This window comes from Hetaerina americana, unplaced genomic scaffold (assembly GCF_022747635.1).
Source record: "Hetaerina americana unplaced genomic scaffold, ioHetAmer1.1.p SCAF_3, whole genome shotgun sequence".
Classification (NCBI taxonomy): domain Eukaryota; kingdom Metazoa; phylum Arthropoda; class Insecta; order Odonata; family Calopterygidae; genus Hetaerina; species Hetaerina americana.
In genome coordinates this window covers 38196177-38200974 of record NW_027286874.1, presented here as the reverse complement: position 1 = coordinate 38200974, position 4798 = coordinate 38196177, and positions in this window count along the sequence as shown.

The window sequence follows — 4798 nt, the reverse complement described above, 5'->3', positions numbered from 1 at the left end:
TCTATTTCTCCTTTGGTGGGTGAAACTGCCCCCTGACGCCATCTCTTGGCTGAAAGAATCGGGGCGCTTGGCGACATATTAGACCCACGGATCTCAGGGTAAATTGACTATCCTCGATAGCTCAAGTGGTTAAGAGCATCCGCCCGGCAAGTGGAAAGATCCGGTGTTCGAGTCCCGGTTGAGGAGATATTTTTACTCTTGTGATCCGTTCGATTCCGCCTTCCCCACCTTTATTGTGTTCGTCCTTTATATGTGTTCCTATCCCTTTTCCTTATATCTGTTTCTGTATATATGAGTATATATATATATATATATATATATATATATATATATATATATACTCATATATACAGAAACAGATATAAGGAAAAGGGATAGGAACACATATATATGTATATATATATATATATATATATATATATATATATATCCCTCCCCGGACTACAACCTTGACGTGGTGGAAGGGCTTGTGCGTTCCGATGACCCCTAGAGCTGTGCTGGCGGGAGTAATAAAAATTGCTCCTGGTAGGGTCACCCATGCCAGATAGGTCGAAGGTTAGGAGCCAGACGAAAGGTAGTCCACGCAGCGTCTGTTCCTCAGTGAGGTGGCTGCAATGGCATCTGACCCCAGTGGGGCGGCCAGTAAGTGATGGTGTCACGTTAAAAACACTATTGAGGGAGGCAACGGGAAACCACCTCAATTATCATTCCCTAGAAAAATATGATGGACAATAGAGATATTTGGAGTCCTGGCAACCACGGGGCTCGGCCCAATCGGCCGTGTGTCGTGCCCGGCAGCGGGGGAGGCAAGGCTTCCGCGGTCGTCATCCCACGAAACCCTTGCAAGGGAAAACCAGCAGCAGCAGGACAGAAGACGCAGGAGAAGAAGACAAAATTAGTTAGAATAGGAACGTGGAATGTTAGGACAATGATGAGGACAGGGAAATTGGAGAATGTTAAGCGAGAAATGGAAAGGGGAAATATAGATATTTTAGGTCTATGCGAGGTGAGATAGAAAGATAGCGGGGATTACTGGAGTGATAAGTATAGAATAATATACAGCGGTGGGGACGAGAGCCAACGAGGGGTTGCCATAGTATTAAATGAAGAGGTAGGAAGAAGCGTAGTCAACATAGAGCAGGTAACGGATAGAATACTACTAGTGGAGATAAAAGCAGAACCGACCAACTTAGTTATTATTCAGGTATACATGCCACCGAGCAACCATAAGGAAGAAGAGGTCGATAGGATATACGATCAGTTAGAGGACATGATCGCGTGTGTTCCAGCAGGGAAACATTTGATAGTGATGGGGGATTGGAATGCGACGGTAGGCGAAGGAAGAGATGGTGATGAGGTAGGGGACTACGGTTTAGGCACGAGGAATGACCGCGGGGAGAAAGCAGTTGAGTTCTGCAGGAGAAAGGGGTTAGTCATCACCAACACTTGGTTTAGACACCACAAAAGACGCAGGTATACATGGAAAATGCCAGGTGACTCAGGAAGATATCAGCTAGATTATATCCTGGTTAGACACAGGTTTAGGAACAGTGTGATAAATTCCCACAGCTTCCCGGGAGCGGATGCGGACTCAGACCACAATTTAGTTGTTATGAAATGTAGCGTACGTTTCAAAAAGATAAGGCAGGGGCGGCGAGTTAGAAAATGGAATGTAGAAGCATTAAATGGGTTGAAAAGGAAGGAATACAAACAGGCGGTAGAGAAAATCATGGAGGATGGCAAAGGGCTTAGTACTATCGAAGAAGAATGGGAAATGATCAAGAAAGGGTTGTCTAAAGCCGCAAAAGACACTATTGGAACCGTTAACGCTAAAAGGACTAGGAAACCATGGATCACGGATGAGATGATCACAAAGATGGATGAGCGGCGAAAATGGAAGAATATAAATACAGAATTAGGCAAAATGAAGTACAAAGAATTGAACAATAAATTGAGGCGGGCAACAAATAAAGCAAAGGAAGCATGGTGGAAGACGCAGTGCGAGGATATGGAAAGTCTGCAGAGGAAGGGTGAAATCGGTGCGCTGTACAGCAAAGTTAAATCGTTATCGGGAAGTAAGAAAGGAAGAGCTATGCTAACAGTTAGAGATAAGGCGGGTAAGGTAATAGTTGACGCAGGAAAAATCCAAGAGAGATGGAAGGAGTATATAGAAGAACTGTATAGTAAAGAACTCAGTCCAACAAAGTTAGACATTGAAAAAGAAAATGACGTAGAGGAAGACAGCTTAGGTCCAGGCATACTAGACAATGAGATAGAAAGGGCATTAAGGGAGATGAAACTAAATAAGGCCTTGGGGGCGGATAACATTCCCGCGGAACTTTCAAAATGCTTAGGAAAATGTGGGAGGAAGAGGCTATATGGGCTGATCCGTAGCATTTATGAGGAGGGAATCTGGCCGGAAGACTTTGTGAGATCAGTTTTAGTTCCTATTCCGAAAAAGGTAAAGGCCACGTCATGTGAGGACTATAGGACAATTAGTTTGATATCCCACGCAGCTAAAGTTGTTCTCAGGATCATAAACAAAAGGATAGAGAGTAGGGCAAATGATTACTTAGGGGATGATCAGTTTGGGTTTAGGAAGGGGAGAGGTACGCGTGATGCCATTGCAGTAATGAGATTATTAATCGAGAGGAATATAGAACACAACCAGGAGGTATTTGCCTGTTTCGTAGATTTCGAAAAAGCGTTTGATAGGGTGAATTGGGAAAAACTAATGAGTATATTGCAGAAAATAGGAATAGATTGGAGGGAAAGGAGGCTAATCCGCAACCTGTACATGTCTCAGACTGCTCAGGTGCGGGTGGGAAACGGGGAGACAGGATGGGCAGTGTTAGGAAGGGGTGTAAGGCAGGGTTGCCCATTATCACCGTTGCTGTTCAACCTGTATGCAGAGGAAATGATCAAAGAGGCATGGGAAGAACTCGAGGTAGGAATGAAAGTGGGCGGGGGATTCGTAAAATCAGTTAGGTTTGCTGATGACCAAGCTTTAGTTTGTCAGTCAGCCAAGGGGCTGCAAGCATTGCTTAGTGAATTGGAAATTCAGTGCGACAGGTATGGGATGAGAATCAATATTAATAAAACAAAGGTTATGCGATTTTCTAGAAAGAAAAAGGCTAAGCTTAACATTAAAATAGGAGGGCAAAAACTAGAGCAGGTAGAACAGTTTACGTATCTCGGCAGTGTTTTGGACCAACACGGTCAAAGTAGTAGGGACGTAAGGAGAAGAATTGCGCTAGGCAAAGAGGCTTTTACAAGGAGGAAGGAGTTAATGACGGGGACTTTGAGTAAGGATGTTAAGAAAAGACTCGTAAAAACTTTGATATGGAGCGTAGCTATGTACGGCGCGGAAACGTGGTCATTGAAGCAGGAGGATAGACGTAGACTGGAGGCTTTTGAAATGTGGGTGTGGAGAAGAATGGAGAAGGTGAAATGGACAGAGAAGAAAACAAATGAGGAAGTACTTGGTATGGTGGGCGAAGAGAGGGGTTTGTTGGGAGCAATCCTATGGAGGCAGGAAAAGTGGATGAAGGGGTTGTTGACCGGCAGTGGGATGTTGAAGACTGTGATAGAGGGTAGAATGTTGGGCAAAAGAGGGAAGGGAAGGAACAGGATAGGGATGTTGGACGGGATGAAGGGAGGAAAGAAGTACTCAGAGATGAAGAGGGAACTGATATAGAGTAGGATGATGGATTTTGTGTTTTGTTAGGAGTAATAAAATATTTGTTTGGTAGTTGTGTCCATCCAAAAACCTACCTTAACCGGTAGATTACCTAAAAAAAAAATATATATATATATATTTATAATGTGTACTGTACTCTGATGCCCATACATGATGACACGCGTTTCAATCAGCTAGAACACCATATTTTCTCATTTAAATATTATGGATTTGTGTCGAAATACTGTTGAATACATTCGCTAATTTTTTATGGCATTTTCACATAAGAAAGGCAGAATTGCTATATGAACGTGAGTTTGCTATAAGAAATGGGTGTTTAAGATTACATGATATCTAGCTGTTAGATTGCATGATATTAAACTTCTTTGTGGTCTGTAATTCATATAAAATGTGCTTCCTTGAAATTATACAGAATACAAACGGATACTATTTTACCCATATTCCGAAGAATATACAAATACACTTATTAAATGAGAGTTTCAAATGCCGTTTTAAGAATTGTTTTCGGAATATGACAGATAAATTGTATGTGACTCGTATTTTCTTTAAAGGGAATTGCTACGTATGACTGTGTGAGTTCGGGAACATTATTTGAACTTTTCGAATGGTCAACAAGGATACAGGGAGTTTTTCTTAGGAACTGTTGTTTGAGTGTCGAATTAAATTTTCCGTAAAGCATATTACCTCGCGGTGTCCTCCGAGCTCGGGAACTTTCCTTGTGCCTCTAGTATTCTTAAAATTAATATGGGAAGTTTCACTTACTGCGATAATTTTTTAGGTTGTGTAAAATAGGATCAATTAAAAAAATTATGCTGCGACTTTATCGAAATGCATTAGGTTTATTTTAACGCAGTCACTATTCAAGTACAGCTAAAAGGCGTGCGTGCTAAATTTTACAGCGACATGATACATCAACTATAGAAACAGTGGATGACGTCCTTCAAGGGTAGAGTGCAGATTCGGCTTGATTGGGCCATTTGCTCTTGGTGACTGCTCCTTGCGGCAGGATTTCCTCCCCGGGCCCGTTCGGTGGGATGTCAGCCCGGCGTCCAAACCGCAGTCGGAGGGATGGGGAGCGGCTGGATTTCCGCACCACCT